Source organism: Phyllobates terribilis, unplaced genomic scaffold (genome assembly GCF_046119375.1).
Source record: "Phyllobates terribilis strain yellow unplaced genomic scaffold, ASM4611937v1 Scaffold_2__4_contigs__length_985480577, whole genome shotgun sequence".
NCBI classification, from domain to species: domain Eukaryota; kingdom Metazoa; phylum Chordata; class Amphibia; order Anura; family Dendrobatidae; genus Phyllobates; species Phyllobates terribilis.
Window position 1 is genome coordinate 251,824,525 of NW_027362762.1, and position 22,770 is coordinate 251,847,294.

Genomic DNA, 22,770 nt, shown 5'->3' on the forward strand with positions numbered 1-22,770 from the left:
CATCACAGGTCGTACCTACCCCTTACCCAGAGACTGCCCTGATCACTTGCCGTAACTCCCTGTCCGTTCACCCAGAGACTGCCACCCGCTCCCTTACAAGGGCCGCCCCCTTGTATAGTAGCTCAGAGGTTCCGCCTCCCGGACCCGTTACAGCTTCTATCTGTGTGTGGGACTTGTTCTATTAATCCATCTATACAGACCTCCATCAGGTTGCAAACTGAATATATTTTTTTCTGCATCTACCTCTGAAAAAATATGTGGCCTTCTAGCAGTGTGTGGGCCTTTCTCTATTAGTCCATCTATACTGACCTCCATCAGGTTGCAAATTCAAAATAATTTTTTGTCTGCATCTAGCTCTGAAAAAATATTGGGCTTCTAGCTGTGTGTGGGACTTGTTGTTTTAGTCCATCTATACTGACCTCCATCAGGTTGCAAACTGAATATATTTTTTTCTGCATCTACCTCTGAAAAAATATTGGGCTTCTAGCTGTGTGTGGGACTTGCTCTATTAATCCATCTATACAGACCTCCATCAGGTTGCAAACTGAATATATTTTTTTCTGCATCTACCTCTGAAAAAATATTGGGCTTCTAGCTGTGTGTGGGACTTGTTGTATTAGTCCATCTATACTGACCTCCATCAGGTTGCAAACTGAATATATTTTTTTCTGCATCTACCTCTGAAAAAATATTGGGCCTTCTAGCAGTGTGTGGGACTTTCTCTATTAGTCCATCTATACTGACCTCCATCAGGTTGCAAATTCAAAATAATTTTTTGTCTGCATCTAGCTCTGAAAAAATATTGGGCTTCTAGCTGTGTGTGGGACTTGTTGTATTAGTCCATCTATACTGACCTCCATCAGGTTGCAAATTAAAAATAATTTTTTTCTGCATCTACAGTACCTCTGAAAAAATATTTGGGCTTCTAGCTGTGTGTGGGACTTGTTCTATTAGTCCATCTATACTGACCTCCATCAGGTTGCAAATTGAATATAATTTTTATCTGCATCTAGCTCTGAAAAAATATTTGGCCCTCTAGCAGTGTGTGGGACTTTCTCTATTAGTCCATCTATACTGACCTCCATCAGGTTGCAAATTAAAAATAATTTTTATCTGCATGTACCTCTGAAAAAATATTTGGGCTTCTAGCTGTGTGTGGGACTTGTTCTATTAATCCATCTATACTGAGCTCCATCAGGTTGCAAACTGAATATATTTTTTTCTGCATCTACCTCTGAAAAAATATTGGGCTTCTAGCTGTGTGTGGGACTTGTTGTATTAGTCCATCTATACTGACCTCCATCAGGTTGCAAACTGAATATATTTTTTTCTACATCTACCTCTGAAAAAATATTGGGCTTCTATCTGTGTGTGGGACTTGTTCTATTAATCCATCTATACAGACCTCCATCAGGTTGCAAACTGAATATATTTTTTTCTGCATCTACCTCTGAAAAAATATGTGGCCTTCTAGCAGTGTGTGGGCCTTTCTCTATTAGTCCATCTATACTGACCTCCATCAGGTTGCAAATTCAAAATAATTTTTTGTCTGCATCTAGCTCTGAAAAAATATTGGGCTTCTAGCTGTGTGTGGGACTTGTTGTTATAGTCCATCTATACTGACCTCCATCAGGTTGCAAACTGAATATATTTTTTTCTGCATCTACCTCTGAAAAAATATTGGGCTTCTAGCTGTGTGTGGGACTTGTTCTATTAATCCATCTATACAGACCTCCATCAGGTTGCAAACTGAATATATTTTTTTCTGCATCTACCTCTGAAAAAATATTGGGCTTCTAGCTGTGTGTGGGACTTGTTGTATTAGTCCATCTATACTGACCTCCATCAGGTTGCAAACTGAATATATTTTTTTCTGCATCTACCTCTGAAAAAATATTGGGCCTTCTAGCAGTGTGTGGGACTTTCTCTATTAGTCCATCTATACTGACCTCCATCAGGTTGCAAATTCAAAATAATTTTTTGTCTGCATCTAGCTCTGAAAAAATATTGGGCTTCTAGCTGTGTGTGGGACTTGTTGTATTAATCCATCTATACTGACCTCCATCAGGTTGCAAATTAAAAATAATTTTTTTCTGCATCTACAGTACCTCTGAAAAAATATTTGGGCTTCTAGCTGTGTGTGGGACTTGTTCTATTAGTCCATCTATACTGACCTCCATCAGGTTGCAAATTGAATATAATTTTTATCTGCATCTAGCTCTGAAAAAATATTTGGCCTTCTAGCAGTGTGTGGGACTTTCTCTATTAGTCCATCTATACTGACCTCCATCAGGTTGCAAATTGAATATAATTTTTATCTGCATCTAGCTCTGAAAAAATATTTGGCCTTCTAGCAGTGTGTGGGACTTTCTCTATTAGTCCAGCTATACTGACCTCCATCAGGTTGCAAATTAAAAATAATTTTTATCTGCATCTACCTCTGAAAAAATATTTGGGCTTCTAGCAGTTTGTGGGACTCATTGTATTAGGCCATCTATACCAAGCTCCACCAGCTTTGAAATTAATAATAATTTTTAGCTGCATCTAGCCCTGAAAATAATTTTTCCCAATAGTGGTAGCAATAGAAATATGGGGCGCGCGCCTGGCTAACAAAAATATACTCTTCATAACACAAAACACCAGCCTAGCGCACTGCATTAATAAGATGGCATCATCGTCTCTCCCAGTGCTAGGCCTACTACACAGGCTAGTATTCCTGTGCCTATAACACAATGTATGGGTCCGCGCTAGCCACTATGCTGAGGGGTATAAAGCTGCTGCTAACGCTTTATAACAATTCAATTGGCAGATTTTCAAAGAGCTCTTCCACAACGCCCACCCATCGGGCAACAGTTGCCCACCCTCCCTATGGGATCTAGTGGCGAATAGTTGATGCCATTAATCAGAGTGTCAGTTGCCCCGTCAACGTGGCAAGCATACGGTAAGGCATGGGAAGAGTGGACACGACTAGTAGCAGGCAGACGGGTTGACCAATGTGAACAAGCCAGATCACAAGTCACCATAGAATTTCTCCACCAGCTAATGATGAGGGGCATATCAGGGGCGTCAGCACAGCGGTGTCTGACCGGAGTAGCATTTCACTTCCAACTACTGAATTGGGGAGATGTGACAAAGATACATCATCAGACAATCCATAAAAGGGTGGAAAAGGGGTCAGCCAAGTCAGGAATGTAGACGTCCCATCCCGTGTCACTAAAACTGATTTCTCACATCTTATCCCTAACACCATTAACATGACACTCACAATTTGAAGCAACACTAATGTCTACTGCATTTGTGATCGCCTTCTTCGGGGCGCTATGTATAAGCGAATTAGTCCCTCAATCCAAAATTACCACCAGTGGACGCTTATTACACCAGGAAGTAGTCATAGTCAATAATGCAATACGTGTACGCATACACCAATCGAAAACGGTTCCAGCGGGCAGGGGTACTTGGGTACTTCTACAACCCACAAACGGTACACTGAGTCGGGTAACAATAGTAAAAACATATCTAACCATCAGATCACAAAGTAATTTCTTCGTATCACACATTGACGGAGCGCCATTATCAAGATACCTGTTCCAAGCTATATTTAATAAATGCATAACATCGGCAGGGAACCACCCCAAAGATTACGGGACACACTCATTCCGCATAGGTGCGGCCACGGAAGCAGCAAGAGCAGGACTGTCAGAAACGGAAGTTCAGAGGATATGGAGATGGCGATCCACGTGTTTGGCGAGATACATAAAACCGGACTTGTTATCCTAACGTGGTTTGTTTCTTTTACAGGTGACGCTAAGCCAACAGTGTGAGTGATAGGCCACTCGTTTATATATTGGGCACAAAAAAGGGCGAAAGTCCGCCCAGGCGGCAGGAAATTAGAGTTTCATAACACATTTCAACTGGAGAGGAATTAGAGGCCTGCTATGGCCACAGGTACTAATGGAGGTAATCAAGGTAGGGAGAGAGGCAAGAGGTCCGGTAATCTTAGTTATACAGGCCGGGGGAAACAACCTAGGTCATCACAAGAGCGCATAACTAATGGCAATAATGAAACTAGACACTGAGCGCTTCAGAGAATTTTTCACAAAATTAGCTATAGTATGGTCAGAGATTGTGCCCAAGCGGTATGGCAAGGTGCGCGAGACATCACGGCCATCGAATGGACAAGGCGGGTAATAAATATTCGGATGGCAAAATTTAGAAGAGACAGAGGCGGTGTAGTGATACGACACCGACAACTGGAAGGAGATAAAGCAGGCCTCATACGGCCCGACGGTGTTCACTTAATAGATATTGGACTGGACATATTCCTGTCTGGACTCCAGGACGGAGTGGAACAAGCGTTAAGAGTGATGGGTGGGGGTCAGAGTCCTGCATACGAGTACGCTGGATCCTCCGTGGCCTGGAAATAGAAAGGACATGTTGGAGAGTTACACTTGTTGGCCAACTTGCCGGACTGGGGACCCAGGGCATGCTGCAACAAGCTGAATTATTTTAGAAATAAAATGCCTTTCTAATGGAATGAGTATAAAGAGTTAATAAAGCTGTGACCGATCCTCACCCATCCAGTTGTAAGAGTTACATTATTGGGTTGTCCATGAAAGGGGGGCGGTAGGGGGGCTGAGCATCTGGGTTTGGTTGGGGGTCCCCACAGTCTGCCTAGGCTAGATTAATTTAAAAATTCTTATTAGATACACAGGCGGTGCAGCTTGCTTCGCAGCTGGGCTACTACGCCCAAAGTATTGCCTAGGCTAGATGCAGTTAAAAATTCTACGCTGACTAGCAGACACTGAAGATTTGGAGCAGACCTCTGAGTAAACAGCTCTTCAGACTCAACCATCTGTGTTACCCCAAGCCATAGTGTATGTAGTTTCTTACAGTTAAAGGGGGGGGTGCGACCCAACCCACCTGGAATTGACGATGCCAACGTCACGTAAGACACAGCAAGGGGACTCCCAAAATTGTGGCACAGACACCACTTAACCCTAGAACGCATACCTGTGGCCTTGCAGGCCCGCCCAGTTAATTGTTTTCTATTTTCTGCAAGATTGCTTTAGTTAGAATTTTGAAACTCTAGGTATTCTTCATGTATATAGTTGTTTGTCATTTGAGTTTGAGTTATTCCATGTTATTTGCACACGGGCCTAAAGGGCCCCAAGTATGTGAAAGTGTAGATTTTTATGGTCATGCGTTCTAGGGTTAAGTGGCATCAATTGCCCCACTGTTGCTTAAAACGGTTGGTGAGGTGATTTTACCAAATCCCCAAGCTTTTAGTCTCCCAAGGATGACACAGGGGTAGAAATGTCCTTGCGAATCCATGATTTGATCATCTTTATGAACGTGAGTCTGTTTACATTCTGAGTGGACAGCCGCGTGCGCTTATCTGTCAGCACACCACCAGCAGCGCTGAACACACGTTCAGAGAGAATATCAAAATGAGCAAGGGTCCAGTGACACAATCATGGCTTCGATGTTCACTTGGAGATTCTCCTGTACCATCCTCACTAGGCATTGACTATGTGTCAGACTTCTTGTCTCCTGTGGCCTTGCAAAGGATGGTCTAAAAAAGTGGTGAAACGATTCCACAAAATTGCTGTTACCAGCAGATACTGTGTTACTGTTACTGTTTGAGTGATGAAGACTCGACAGTCCCACCGTTGGCAAGTTAGAACTGTGAGATTCACTACATGCACCACTGGTGTTTTGTGGAAAAGCACATGTAAGATTCTGCAACAGATACTCCTGCATTCGTCAATACTTTTTTATGGCAGGAATTATTTCGGCAAATATACTTTTGTACCGGGGATCTAAGAGTGTGGCAACCCAGTAGTCGGGATTACTTCGAATTCTGACAATCCGGGGGTCATGTTGCAGGTAGTGCAGCAAGAAGGCACTCATGTGTCTTGCGCATCCAGAAGGACCAAATCCTTGTTGTGTTGGTAGCGAGGTAAGAATCATGCTTCCTTCCTCTGCCCTCTCCCTCCAACCTCGCACAACAGAAATGTGATCAAGGTCTCCCTCATCTGATGAGTCTTCCATGCCCATTGCCAGTTCGTCCTCCACTTCTTCCTCGGCTCCTGCACCTTCCTCAACAGTTTGGCTGCTACCATGCGCCCTGGTTAATCCCTCTCCCCCACCCTCCCATGCCTGCCGCCTTGGTGCTGCCAACCGTCTGGACCTTGGAGATGTTATCCCTTCCGCATACGACTCCTCCTCTACTTCCTCCACCTCCTCTTGTCCCACCACCTGACTCCGAATTCTGTTTAACATGTGCTCCAGCATGTAAATCACCGTAATAGTCATGCTGATAATGGCATCGTCAGCACTAAACATCTTCGTCGCCATTTCAAGACTGTGCAGAAGGGTGCATAGGTCCCTGATCTGAGACCACTCCTCCAGCATGATTTGCCCCACCTCTGGATCTCGTTGGCCCAGGCTATATGTCAGAACGTATTGCACCAGGGCTTGTCGGTGCTGCCACAGTCGCTGCAACATGTGCAGAGTTGAATTCCACCGTGTCGGCACATCGCATTTCAGCCGGTGAACTGGCAGGCCCAACGACTTCTGTAGAGATGTAAGTCGTTGAACTGCGGGATGCGAACGGCGGAAGTGAGCACACAGTGACCGTGCACTCTGCAGAAGGCCATCTAGTCCGGGATAGTGGGCTAAAAATTGCTGGACAACCAGGTTCAACACGTGAGCCATACAAGGCACGTGTGTGACATTGCCCCGGCGAAGTGCCGCACCCAGGTTTGCAGCATTGTCGCACATGACCTTCCCTGGTTGCAGGTCCAGTGGAGACAACCTTTCATGAAACTGGGTCTCCAGAGCTGACCAAAACTCCTCAGCTGTGTGACTCACATTTCCCAGACATTTCAAAGTAAACACTGATGCGTTGAGCCCTGCTGCCAGCATAGTAAGGAGGTGTGCAGGATTCCTTCTGCGCAGTTAGAAAGCAGGTGGCATTACCAGACAGGCTTTGGGTGCAGGTGGAGGACCGAGAGGAGGTTGAGGAGGCAAAAGCAGTGGAGGAAGTTCGAGATAAAGAGGATTAACACACAACTTGTGGGGACGGTAAGACTTGGACAGCAGCCCCTTGTCCTGCTGTCACCATAGTTACCCAGTGCCCAGTCAGCGACATATAACGCCCCTGTCCATGCCTTCTCGTCCAAGTGTCTGTGGTGAAGTGCACCCTGTCACACACAGAGTTTCTCAAAGAAGCGGTGATGTTGTGTGCGACATGCTAGTGGAGCGCAGGCACACCTTTCTTTGAGAAGTAGTGCCGACTGGGCATCTGGTACTGGGGCACTGTGACGGACATAAGGTCTTGAAAATCCTCTGTGTCCTCCAGGTGGAAAGGCAGAATTTCTGTAGCCAACAGCTTGCAGATGGTGAAATTCAACCTCTTAGCTTTCTCATGGCTAGGAGGAAATGGTCTTTTACTTTTCCACATCTGAGGGACCGAGGGCTGACTGTTGTGCTTAGACGGTGTTGAGTAGGGTGTCCCCGGCAACTGCCGGTCTGTGAGGAAGATGCAGGCGGACATGTTAGGTTGCCTTGATCCAAAGGTGGTGCTCTCGATGTCGGAGAGCGCTCAACACTAGCAGGTGTTTCCACTTCCCAATGAACTGACGACCTGCCAATCACACTGGCTGTTGCGGGTAAAGAGGTGGCAGGTCTGCGTCCAAAAACATGTGTGACTGCTGTCCCCTCAGTCACAGAGGATGAAGAGGCTGCGGATGCACAAGATGGGGCAGACGGTGGTTGGCCCAGCCGGCTAGGCCGCATTGTAGCACACTGAGCTTCCCACTGCAACTTATGCTTCATATCCATGTGACGGTACATGCATGAAGTACTCAAACTATGTATTTTTTGGCCTCTACTTAGCTTTTGCTGACAAATATTACAGATAACACGAGTTGGGTCATCCTTATCGATCTGAATAAATGCCCAGGCTATGCAAGGCTTAGAGCCCATGTGATCTGAAGAGCCACTACGACTTGTGGTCAGAGGCAGAGTTGTGGTTGAGGATGCAGTTGTTGACGTGCTTCCAGTACTCCGTCTCTGTTCAGGAAGGCGCAACCTAACCTCGTCGTCAATAGCATCTGTGATGCCCCGCTGCGCTTGGTATCACAGATCCTACAAGAGTGCATTGATGGAATCCTCCACAAGAGGCCCCCATAAACATTCACACATCTCCACCTTCCACCTCAGACCAGCAGAGGGAGCCCGTTAGGGATATAAATAGGGAAGGTGGAGCTAGGCAGTTCAGTTCCTCTGAAGAGTTCCTGCAGTAGAGAAGCCTAAGAGAGGTCAGTCTGCAGTGGAGCTCAGTCTAGTCTAGAGAACGCAGTTAATAGTTCAGCAGTGGAGCACGAGGCTCCTGCTTGCTAGATTCAGGGAGCCCAGATAGAGCTTAAGGTGTGCCGGTGCCATAAAATCAGTGAAGCGCGGCAAGCTGCCGTTAGTGTGTATAGCCTAGTGAGGGCCCGAGTAGGCCGAAGGCGAGTGGCGAGTTAGTACATAAGGGGCAGAGGAGCTTAACCAGCTCACCCCGAAGCATTTACCGGACACAGGATCCGAGCTTACCGGTTTCTCTATGACCCAGTAAGGCATAACCAGAATCCCTGGAGAACTACAAGTCCCAGGCTCGCTAAGGTGCTGATATGTAACAGAGCCAGGAGACGCTTAGGCCCCGCATACTGGGAGCGTGAACTCCAAGAGAAGGCCCTACCACAAGGTCAGCCAGCGCAGGACAGAGACAAAGTTAGGCCTAGCTCCAGGCAGGTCAGAAACTTACTACGCAGAGGCAAGAAACAGGAGGCCCTACACCCGCTCATTGGGGAGGATCCTGATATGCACACTTCACCCTACAGTGCTCCGGGATGTGCCTGAATTTCCACCAGTAAAAGGTACTGAAGTGATTACCGTGTCCGTTCCCGTTCTTGCTCTGACCCAGCTGGGTCTCGCCTGTCCTGCATTCCCCCTGCATACGCTGCCCTGAGACCTAGCTCCACCTGTGGGGAGCTATACCATTGCGCTGCCTTATCACCGGCCTCAGTGGACTGCTGCAGCGCTGGTGCTTGTCACCAGATACCACAGGTGGCATCATGAACTCTTATAAAATTAACAATTATCCACCCTTTTAAAGAGAGACCCCAGGGTACGGGCCAGGGAGCCGACCACCGCGACATCCCCAAGGCCAGGCAAATGCCCGGGTACCGAGTCATCCCCATCCCCAGGGCTAGTCACATCCTCCTCCACCTCCTCTGCTGACCTCATCGACTGTCTGACTGTGGGTTGATAGTAAGTGGGATCTCCAACCTCGTCATCATCACCCTGTGTGTTATCACACCCGTCGCCCTCAGAGCCAACCTCTTCCTGCCCTGACCGAAAAGTCAAGTTGTCGCTCCAATCAGGTATTTGAGTCTCATCATCGCCTTCATCATTGTCTCCACCAACAGGAGTTACAGTTTGGGAACAAGGGTCTACATTATGCTCAGAACCTTCTTCATCTGGTCCTGGATCCAACTTATAAAGATTCTGGGCATCGGATCAGATCATTTCCTCATCTGGATTAACAGAAGCTCTGGAGCAGACCTCCGTTTCCCAAGCTATAGTATGAGTAAACAGCTGGGCAGACTCAGCCATCTGTGTTACCCCATACTCAGACGGGCAGCTGGAGACTTGGGAGCTGTGAGGAAGCAAGTGCGATTGGGGTGACACCTCTGAGGACTGGAGTATTTGTGATGTTGAAATTGAGGTGATGGAGAGCCCACTTGAAGGAGCACTTGATATCCCTTGAAGCACCTGCTGTTTTTGTGCCTCATCTAGAATTTGTAGCGATGGGCGTGTCCGTAAGAATGGGATCGTATCACATTGTCCACGAAAAGAAATCGACATCTTAGTTTGGCTGGAAGATGGTTTTTCTTCTGCAGATGTTACTCCCCCCCCCCACCGTGGGGGGCCTCGACCCACCGGCGGACAGGCACCAGTATTGGGATAGGGGGGCTGGCCGTCAGGGTCCACCGCGGCTCTGGCACAAACCCGGCGACACAGAGGTGGCACGGGCAGGAACGGACTGGCCGTGTCGGCTTCTAACTTTTTGGATTTTAGAAGGGCATGACATGCCTATATCTGTGTCTCCCCCTCCTTTTACTCCTCCACCTCTTTTCTTTTCGCATGACTATATGTACTTGTCACTTTTCCATGTGTTAGTTGTGTCTTCTGAGCAGTTTGTCAGCTTTTGGACACCTTTGAAGGTGTTTTCTATGTGTTTCTATGTGTTTTTGTTTGCCTGCCATTGGTTTTAACGGTGTTCGAAGGTGTTCGACGAACAGTTCGACGAACAGTTCGGCGAACACACGGGTGTTCGACGAACCGAACCGAACTCGAACACTACGGGGGTGTCTCAACACTACTGCATCATACTATGTAGATTCTAGCTATATTGGTGCATCATACTATATGGAGTCTGACTATGGGGGTGCATCATACTATAGAAGCTGCCTATGGGGGTGCATTATACTATAGACTCTGCCTATTGGGGTGCATCATACTATAGACTCTGCCTATTGGGGTGCATCACACTATATAGAGTCTGTCTATGGGGGTGCATCATACTATATACTCTGCCTAAGGGGGTGCACTATACTATAGACTCTGCCTATGGGGGTGCATTATACTATAGACTCTGCGTATGGGGGTGCATTATAGTATATATAGTTTGCCTATGGGGGTACATTATACTATATGGAGGTCTATGGTGGTGCATTATACTATATGGAGGCCTATGGGTGTACATTATACTATATAGCGTCTGCCTATGTGGAGTGTATTATACTATATAGAGGCCTATGGGGAGTGCATTATACTATAGAGGCCTATGGGGAGTGCATTATACTATATAGAGGCCTATGGGGAAGGCATTATATTATATTGAGGACTATCTAGTGCATTATACTATAATTAGGCTATTTTAGGGGGCCATCAAACTGTGTGGTGATTACAGTGAGGGCCATCATACAGTGTGGGAGATAATGTGGGGTCTTTGTACAGTGTGGGGGCCATCAGTTTGGAGGCTACAAAGGTGTCAGTATACTGCGTGGGGAGTACTATAAAGTGAGGGGGCATTATACTACATATAAGAGAGCATCATAATGTATAGAGGGGAGCTGTACATGGGGGGAGACTCAGGACATTATTAAATGTTGAGTGGACACTTATCGTTATAGGGAAACTCAGGTTATTGTGACTGTTAAAGGAGCACACAGATGGCATTATTAATTTCTAGGGAGCACAATGTGGGCACTGTTTTCTAGGACACTGGCACACGGCATTACTATATTCTAGAGGATTGTTTTACCATCTAGAGGGCACACAGTAGGTGCACTAATAGGGACACACACGGCAGCAGCAGCTCAATATTGGGGTATCAGCAGGATGAGGCATTTATGCAGGGTGGGAATAGATGTGGACGGTGCCTGAAATGTAAGGAATCAAATGTGTCTTTGTTTTAAATCTGCAGACGAGTCCAGGATGGAGAAGTCGTCATGTCGGTCTGGGCCAGATGGAAAAGATGGGAAAAGTGAGTGATTTTATCAGAAAGAACATCAGCGGTAAGTTACTATCTCTAACTGTACTGTAATCTCTTATATGTTCTGCAGGACTAATATTTTCCACTGTATATCACCATATGGTGGTAATATCAGTGTTTATCTTTCTTTAGAGACTATTTTCAGTAACAGCGCAGTGATCTACTTAGGTCTCCTACATCCACTAAGAGGCCACAGCCCCACTATGAGTATTTAATCAGTATTTGGTCAGTATTTTTTCTCAGGAGCGGGAGCCAAAACCAGGAGTGGGGGGAAAATGCCGAATTGGTGACTTGTTTCTATTACACCTTTTCTCCGAATGTTCCTCACCTGGTTTTGTCTCCTACTGCTGAGAATAAATACTGACGGAATACTGACCACATACTGATAGTGGGGCCATGGCCTTAGACTGCGCCACCATAGTTGTAATTAGGGTTACCGAACCAAAACCCTAGCTACACCTCTGATCCTTGTCATTGAAAACCTGAAGTAGGGCTTAATAACAGTCTGAACATGACACAAAACCACAAATACCGTAACACATCATAGTCTAATAAAAAACTAACTCAGCTTTGCTGTATGAAGATATTATAAAGAACTGTCCCACTAAGAAAAGTACCAGAGTCTATTTTATGTTGTCATCTCATGCCTGTCCAGAATATTTTCCATGGAAATGTAGAACACATCCCATGCTAATTAGATTTATTTGTTTAATTGCCTTGTCTGTGACATTTTACTATTAAATTTGGTTTCCATTCAAGATAACGTTAATGATATTATACTCCTTCACCTCGCCATCTGTTATTATATATTTATGGCGGAACCACAGGCCATAGATGAGAAAAATACTAAAGTAACTCTATAAAGACAAGCTTACTTCTTATAGTAAAGACTGTATGCACACGCCATAATACATATAACCTGAAAATCACTGGGCACACTCTTGTCATTTCTAATATATTGAACTTCTCCAATTTAATATATTCTTCACTGAATATTATATGTATGTAACTATATTATATTAAGTCACAATATGCAGGTATGAATAATACCCTCATATACCCTACAATATGTTATCTGAAAGTGGGAGATAGAAAATTCTATTGAACCCAGGCTGGGCATCCACAATGGTACCACAATCTCTTCATATGCGGCAGTGTACATGCCCAATCTGTAAGTAGTGCAGAATGTGAACATCTCTATGAACTGCTTCTTCTTGAGCCTGATTCTATCTGAGCCTGTTTGCTTTGTGAAGGAAAAGTGCTTCACTGGCTATCTAGACTAGACGGCACCAAGACTCATGATCCATAATCAACGTTTGATTGTCTAGCCACTCACTTCACCTTTGCCCATTGCGTAAAGTGGCAATAAGAGTTGGTTTAGGTTCCTCATACCCTGAGTACATGCACCATAAAACACGTTCCGGTGATGATTTCTACACACACATCAACGTTATAGCAAATGATTCCATTTAGTAGATTAGTATTTCTTCCAAAAACGTTATGCAACGTAGACAAACAGGACGATGATTTCTGTAGAAGCCTACATATTGGTCATGGTGGATGTTAACAATTGTAAAACCTCAACCATTGAGCTTTCTTTAAGTTTGGTCACAATGTGATATTCTAAATTCTTATTCAGTTTTATCCATCCAATAAAAGAGGCAAAATACAGAGTGCACATCTATGAGAAGGTTCTGAGTACCTATAATCACCAGACTGCTATACCGGGTAGACATGGGGTCGATGCCTTTTCATTAGTGAAGGCACTACAGTGATTCAAAATTCTCCTGTAGAAGTAACAGCAGGATCTAGAGACACAGACACATCATGAAATATAACCTGCCTGATTGTTCCAGGATAAATACCAATGCTTTGCACAAGGAGGGAAGATAAAAACTGTGTTAGCATCAAACTGACGCATGATGAATTAGGCCACCTGAACAACAAATTGTATTACTTGACCAGATTTGTAGTGATTATTTAGGATAATTTATTAACTTCTCTGAAAATATAAAAAATATAATAGTTTTTGTTAACCCAAATTCCTAATATGTCAATATCGCCATCTTCACGAGAAAAGATTTGAAGGGTTATTTTGGCACTTACAGATTCTTTTGGAGATACTTGTAATTATTTTTCTTAAATAACTACATAAACATAGTTAACCAAACTAGGTGACGGATTAAAAGCAGACACATGCTAGAGATGTGTATGGATGCCATAGAGGTTCATTCTCTACTTCTTGATCAAGAAGCTTGGGGTTCTACATAAAAACAATTGTCTTTTTGGTAGAGTTGGCCATTCCTTAGTGTGAAATAAAAATAACAGGTACTCTCCTCCCCCACAACAACGCTGGTGTTGGGTATCTCAAGGCGCGCGAGACATTGTTATGCGACATTAGCATTGCAGTTAGAGATGGGATAATTGATTTGCAGGACTCGGGTCTATCGGCCAGGTCAGTATTACGTGACCACTGGAAGTAGACCTGTGAATCTCTTTCCCTCTCATCTTTCCTGGCTCTTTCTTTTGATTAGCTAAGCTTCCATGATGTTGTGTGTGTTGCATCCCTCCACAATGATAACATCACACCAGCTTTAAAAGAGAGACCGAAAATGGCAGAAGGTGCAGAGATTCGAAGGCCTCCTGTCGCTGCATCCAGTCAGTGGTTGCTGATGAACTGCTTCCCTCACACTCCTTTTAGATCAATCTCAGATGTCTGAAGGAAGAGTGAGAACTGCAGTACGTTATCGGGTGCTGATTAGCTGCAGTGCTCACATGGCATAACAATATCAAGCAACGATCCCTAGGAGACCCCGCCCAGACATCACTGGAACCGCGCTCATGCGGGAGGTGAGTATCTGTTTGTTTTATTTTACACTTCGGAATACATTATTTAAGGAGGGGTTGTCCAAGTAGTGTACAACCCCTTTAATTTGGAAGGCTGGCATGTAATAAAACATTTAAGAATTATTATTAGTATTATTATTATTATTTATTATATAATTATTATATAATTATTATTATACAATTGATAACATGACCTGAAATCTGGGGCTCTTTACAAGTATTCTAAAATGTGCAACAAATGGCGTGAGTCTGACCATAACTTTAGTGCTAATCTTTCATTGAACAGAAAATAGTAGTGAAGCCAGATTACCAGGATTGCTAATTGCAGTTTCTCCTGCTACAAATGACATTTGAGACTGGATACATTAAAAGAACTGACAAGTTGAATCAAATTCTAAAAAAAAAAATGATATCTACTTTTGTTAATGCTTTTGAAGAGCTATTTCTAAGAAATTGTATCCTGTGAGTAGATGATTGTCTGCTGACTTAAAATACATTCATTTTTGGTAAATGCTCTCATTAGGAAACATATCATGCCATAGATGTGTATCAAAAATAGCATTAACAGCTTCAGTGTTTTATACTCATGGAAATGTTTCTAATAAATAATGCAAGCACTGACGCAACCACAAACGTTATCAATTAGGATAATGTATTTGCATATGTTACTAAAAGCTCTGATATTATTATTTTGTTGCAGATATCCCTGTTGTTTCCATGCATTCAGTCTCAATGAATAGCAGCAGGAGACATTCAGCATTACGTTATAGAACGTTCTGTCCTAGTCCTGTACATAGGCTTGCATCCTTGTCTTTTCTCCAAGCGCCACGAGAGAATAAAGCGCCATGTCACATTATGTGAACTTACCGGCTGCTGACAGTAAACTCTTCATTACTAAACATTTCCTATCAATACACTCATTAGACAACTCGCTGACATGAAGACTGACGATTGGATGGTTTTAAAATTCTCAACATGTCTATTACAGTTAATGCCTTTAACTAAGAGAACTTCAGAGCGTAAATTTACCATATGTAGGGAGAATCCTTCACTTCAATGTATCTTTCTAATAAAAACAAAAAAAGGATAATTCCACTTTGTCATTAATATTTAAAGGGAAATTGTCACCGGGAATTATATGTGAATTATATATTTATAAGGTTAAGAGTTGTTTTTTTTTATCTTTGTTAATGATCTCTGTGGGTGATCAAATCTATAACTGATGTTCAATATTCTGTCCATTTTTTAAAAGAAAAGATAATTTTACACCATTTTAACATTAGCAATAAAGTGGGCAACTTTTGCATATATTTGAAAACTGAGTAACTCAATTAACAGTATTCCTCTCTAATTACGTCACCCATTATTGTTTTCACATTGTACAGGGCCTCTGAGAGATAATACAACCCTAAATGAGAAGATATACTCTCATTTATAGATATGCCAGCTTATATACATAATCGCCTCGATTCATCAAGATCGGTGATATACTTATGCCTCTTGATGAATCAGGAGCGTCTAACCAGTGACATGCGCCTCCATGCACCACGCCAGAAGTCTTACTCCACTCCCTAACTAGAGTAAGATTTCTAGTGTAGGGAACACCACATCATGAATTATACAGACTATGGTATTATGCCTCCACCATGCCCCTGTCCCACTCCAGCTCCACCTCTTTGAGAAACTGGTGTGAAAACGACAAAAAATCACAAAAAATTTTGCTCAAATCCAAAATCTGGTGAAATTGCTTTTATGAGACAATAAAGCACTTTTCTAGAAATGGTGACCTGGATACAAGTGTCTTTCTATTAATTGGATTAAATGCAGGTCTTCTTCATCATTGGTTGATTGATTCGCCTAATTTTATTACTAACTGCTTTCCAGTTTCAGTTCACCCAGACATGATGTAGTCCAAATCATTGAAAGGCACTGCTACTCTGGACTGAGTGCCATGTCCCTGGCCAGCCTCGAGACATCAACATCGCGTCACAATTTCTCTGAATAGGATGGAGGCTTCACTACATTTATAATGTATTTTTTGTATATGTTCTTTTCAAATAGAAAATTATCTGTAGTATTAAGTGCATTTTTTTAAAATAATGACTGCTTTTTATGCAACACATTTGTATGAATCTCTGTAATGATCAGTATTCCAGCTTTCAGGTCTAGCTCTTTCTGAATAGCCGTGTGTAAATTTGCACAACATTTGTGCTGGAGCAGTCACATGAACAGAGTGCTAATGCCTCTGTCCTTGTATAACTCAGGCTATGATAATAGATTTTCTGCTTTTCCCAGAAGTCCATTTCTAGCCGCCTGCTAAACTGCAAGAGAACTAAAGAGATACCAGTCAGTCTGCCAATACATTACAATTTTAATTTGATTTTGGCAGAATGTATAAAAAACACTGGGAAATATTTCCTAAAATTGTTATCGTTGTAGGCTGCATTGTATAAGCAATCAATTAGGTTGAATGTTCTTAATTTAATATTGGTCATTGGCTTGGTGTGCTCATTTTGAATAGCTCTTCTGCAAGGAAGCTACATTTACTGTATGATAAGCTTGGAAAAAAATACAGGTGACTTGAATCAACGATGTCATTTGTTTGCTTTTGTTATTTTAAAGACCAATAGAATCCAGAATGTAAAATAAGTCTAACGCATTAGCAGGACGCTACAGTATAATGAAGATACAGTAATATTCTATATGCAGTTATATATAGTTACAGCCGAAAGTGTTGGCACCCTTGAAATTGTTCCAGAAAGTGAAGTATTTCTCCCAGAAAATTATTGCAATTACACATTTGTTATACACGTTTATTTCCTTTGTGTGTATTGGAACAACAAAAAAAACACAGAAAAAAGGCAATTTGGACATGATTTCACACAATACCCCAAAAATGGCTCAGACAAAATTGCTGGCACCCTCAATTTAATATTTTGGTTTCACACCCTTTGGAATAAATAACTGCAATCAATCGCTTCCTATAACCATCAGCAAGCTTCTTACACCTCTCAACTGGAATTTTGGACCACTCTTCTCTTGAAAATTGCTCCAAGTCTCTCATATTTCAAGGCTGCCTTCTCCCAACAGCAATTTTAAGATCTCTCCACAGGTGTTCAGTGGGATTTAGATCCGGTTGTAAACTTCTTGATTATGTTGCGCACCGTGGATAAAGGAACATCAAGATCTCAGGAGATGGATTTGTGACCTTGAGATTGTTGATATTTTTCAACAATTTTGGTTCTCAAGTCCTCAGACAGTTCTCTTCTCCTCTTTATGTCCTCCATGCTTAGTGTGGCACACACAGACACACAATGCAAAGATTGCGTCAACTTCTCCCCTTTTTATCTGGTTTCAGGTGTGATTTTCATATTGTCCACATGTGTTACTTGCTTTGAATGAGCAACAAAGTCATTTATCCACAATTTTGGAAAAGTGGCAACAATTTTATCCAGACCATTATTGGGGTTTTGTGTGAAATTATGTCCAATTTGCCTTATTTTATTTGTTTTTTTTGTGTTGCTTCAATACAATACAAACAAAGAAAATAAACATGTGTATAATAAAACATGTGTAATTGCAATAATTTTCTGGGAGAAATGCTTCATTTTCTGGGAAAATTTCAAGCGTGACAACACTTTCGGCCATGACTGTGTATCTATCTATCTGACCACATATGGTATAACATTAAACATTTAGACACAGTAAAATTCCATATGTGGATAAATATATATACATATATATATATAAATATATATATATATATATATATATATATAGTACAGACCAAAAGTTTGGACACACCTTCTCATTTAAAGATTTTTCTGCATTTTCATGACTTTGAAAATTGTACATTCACACTGAAGGCATCAAAGCTATGAATTAACACATGTGGAATTATATACTTAACAAAAAAACTGTGAAACAACTGAAAATATGTCTTATATTCTAGGTTCTTCAAATTAGCCACCTTTTGCTTTGATGACTGCTTTGCACACTCTTGGCATTCTCTTGATGAGCTTCAAAAGGTAGTCACCGGAAATGGTCTTCCAACAATCTTGAAGGACTTCCCAGAGATGCTTAGCACTTGTTGGCCCTTTTGCCTTCACTCTGCGGTCCAGCTCACCCCAAACCATCTCGATTGGGTTCAGGTCTGGTGACTGTGGAGGCCAGGTCATCTGGTGTAGCACCCCATCACTCTCCTTCTTGGTCAAATAGCCCTTACACAGACTGGAGGTGTGTTTGGGGTCATTGTCCTGTTGAAAAATAAATGATGGTCCAACTAAATGCAAACCGGATGGAATAGCATGCCGCTGCAAGATGCTGTGGTAGCCATGCTGGTTCAGTATGCATTCAATTTTGAGTAAATCTCCAACAGTGTCACAAGCAAAGCACCCCCACACCATCACACCTCCTCCTCCATGCTTCACGGTGGGAACAAGGCATGTAGAGTCCATCCGTTCACCTTTTCTACGTCGCACAAAGACATGGTGGTTGGAACCAAAGATCTCAAATTTGGACTCATCAGACCAAACCACAGATTTCCACTGGTCTAATGTCCATTCCTTGTGTCCTTTAGCCCAAACAAGTCTCTTCTGCTTGTTGCCTGTCCTTAGCAGTGGTTTCCCAGCAGCTATTTTACCATAAAGGCCTGCTGCATTAAGTCTCCTCTTAACAGTTGTTGTAGAGATGTGTCTGCTGCTAGAACTCTGTGTGGCATTGACCTGGTCTCTAATCTGAGCTGCTGTTAACCTGCGATTTCTGAGGCTGGTGATTCGGATAAACTTATCCTCAGAAGCAGAGGTGACTCTTGGTCTTCCTTTCCTGGGGCGGTCCTCATGTGAGACAGTTTCTTTGTAGCGCTTGATGGTTTTTGCAACTGCACTTGGGGACACTTTCAAAGTTTTCCCAATTTTTCGGACTGACTGACCTTCACTTCTTAAAGTAATGATGGCCACTCGTTTTTCTTTACTTAGCTGCTTTTTTCTTGCCATAATACAAATTCTAACATTCTATTCAGTAGGACTATCAGCTGTGTATCCACCAGAGTTCTGCACAACACAAATGATGGTTCCAACCCCATTTATAAGGCAAGAAATCCCACTTATTAAACCTGACAGGGCACACCTGTGAAGTGAAAACCATTTCCGGTGACTACCTCTTGAAGCTCATCAAGAGAATGCCAAGAGTGTGCAGTTTGAAAAACCTAGAATATAAGACATATTTTCAGTTGTTTCACACTTTTTTGTTAAGTATATAATTCCACATGTGTTAATTCACAGTTTTGATGCCTTCAGTGTGAATGTACAATTTTCATAGTCATGAAAATACAGAAAAATCTTTAAATGAGAAGGTGTGTCCAAACTTTTGGTCTGTACTATATATATATATATATATATATATATATATACTTTATATGTTTATAAATAATATTGATGTGGATATAGGATATTAATGTATGTATATACCACTTCAATTAGTTTTTGCATCTTTTCATATAATGATATACTTTTTTAATGAGACTGAGCAGTCAATTCTTCAATTAAACATCCCATTTGACACTAATTTCTCTCTCTGTAGTATTCTGGCTAAACTGTTTATGTAAATTTTCTATTTAGCTATTTTATTTATTGGTGGTATTTAATTGGGACCAAAGTGTAAGAAAGGCCATAAAACTATGAAGGAAACATTAGTGACCCATTAAATTCCTTGCCAATCTAGCTCCTCTAATCCACTGACCTCCTTCCAGCACGGTGTTTGTTAGTTGAGCCAAGTGATTGGCTGCCGTGGTCACATGTGCAGTCTGCATTCTGCATATGTGTTGATGTGACATCATTGCCGTAGCACAATGACCAGAGACTTGTCAGGAGCACTAGAGTAGTGGCATGGGATTTACCATGTAGGTCATGCCTTTTATTTGCTTTTTTGTTATTATTATTTTATGTCATATTCAACCATGGTGATATTTATTGATAGCAGAAAGCCCATGGCAAAAAGGATAATTATCAAATTTATTAAACAACTTACACAAAGACTGTACCAAGCTCTACTCCGCTATCAAGTGTATTATGTATTTTTTCTTTGGCCCCAAGGTCTAGGTGCACCTACCCTCACGTTGCTTTGTTATTGCATTTAGGCCACTGTACAAGACAAAACATAAAAAGTCAATAGACTTGATAAAATATGCAGTAGGCGGGGAGCTAGACTTATTTTAAACCTGAAAGATCATAAAATGGATCATTATAAGTAATCATATAGCTCATAAAGTGGAGTGGTCATTGTAAGTAGCTTGATAGCACTTGAAATACATTTTTCTAATTGGTAACCATAGAGTGCATTCGTAGAACAATCAGACTAGTTCATGAAGGATATCAGTGTAAGTATGAGGATAGAGTATAACGTGTATCATTGACATGTATCATGGAGTACTATATTATAAGGAATAAGGTGAATTATTTAATGCCGAGATGTAAGTAGAGTGGTAGATTGTGGGGTGCTATGGGGTAAATTGAGTGTAATATTTTGTTTCAGCGAATAGATCATGTAGTAATTTTTTTATGTTGTAACTAATGAAATAGTTATGTATTACTGCACTAATTGGACACATCAGTTAATTGAGTAAATAATGTACTATTAAAAAGTGTAAAGTTATATTAGATAGCTGTGGGCTAAATGCTTGAACAATGTCTGAGCGTTCCTGAGCGAGCCGCTGCCAGACACCTATCTCGCTACCGAAAAAATTGGCCGATAAAATTCCAATAACCAGATCTTTCTCTCTCCTGACATCATCTGTCGGGGAGAAACAGGAGCCCTCCATACACATAAGATTATGGGTCAATTCCACTGAAATCGGCTGAATCAGCTGACTTTTATCTCACTTATGTGGGGGGCATTTAACCCCTGAATAAACAGGGTGCTCACCAACCTAGATTCCACCAAATTGTGTGTCCAGACATTCTTGGCAAGACTTAGGAGTACTAAAGACATGTTAGAATAATGCTTAGATCTTGAGCTGTATATTAGCATTTTACTGGCATGCATTGATAGGCATCAGAGATATGTGATCAAGGTCCCATAACAGGTGCTGCGTCTCATAACAAATGCTTGATTTGAAACCAAATGAAAGCAATTTTCTATACAGTCAATAGCAATTTTCTAGATGTTTGACAATAGAGAGTATCACTTTCATTGCATTGGAAAATTGGAAAGCGCTTATTTTCATATTGATTAAGTGCAGGCTGTCGTATTATATAATTTTATGTTATATATTTTTCTAGAATGGGCTCAGCTTGACACTGAGACAACACTTTCAAAATACTTAGGCTAAGTGTACATTGTTGGGTACGGCGCAAAGAAAAGCACACAAGATCGTATTTTCCAATACACAGAGTCATTGCAAAATAATCTTTCATAGAAGCTTCAGTCTTGTAATCCTGAGCATAGCCAGACATTAAGAAAATGTTCTTGAGCCTCTCCAGGTTCAAGCTCTTCCCAAGTCCCACTAATCTTACACATAGGTAGAATGGGGACATAATGTAGGGTATGTTAGACAATTAATACAGACTATTTTAAAATAAATATATTTACATTGTAATTTCAGAGCTAGGATAATTTATTGCTCATAGTAGTAATCTGGGCTCAATAATACAGAGATATCTGAGGTTCTGTGCTTGGTGTAATGCACTGTTTATATACTACAGGATGCCATCGGTGAAAGCATATTATTTCCTATAATCAGATAATTCATAATTAGCGTTATAACTTTTAAACTATCATAAGTATGAAATGAGAGGCATGATTATCTCTGTATTAGTGACCTCATGTAAGTTATACTAAGACCACCCTGCATTGTGGCACCCAGCCTAAAGAATATGCAAGAACGTTTGCCTGACCTATATTTTAGTGTTACCTTAGGCTGTCAATTGCAAGACAAAGGCCAAAAGTTTTTTTTATTAGTGTCTGTTCAACCAATTTGAGTTTGCATACCTTTATGTAAGCTGTATAGAATAGTGATGTAGACTGTGCTTTCCTGTACAGGTACATTTTTTGCAAAGGTTCTCTATGCTCAATGGATGTTTTTCCATCCATCTAGGCTATGGCCACTGTCAGGTAAATATCCTGAGCGCAAAGCAACCCACAGTCTGTAACTAATATTGTAGTCTAGTGTTGTATGGGACAAAAGATCTCCCTACCTCCCAAAAACAAGAAAGGAATACATTTTTATGATATTTCTTAATACAGTTAGGCTCAAACTACTCCACAGGGAAAAATGTGAATCCTCCGGTAGGCCCCTGTGCAGGAGTTGGCCCCTGTGT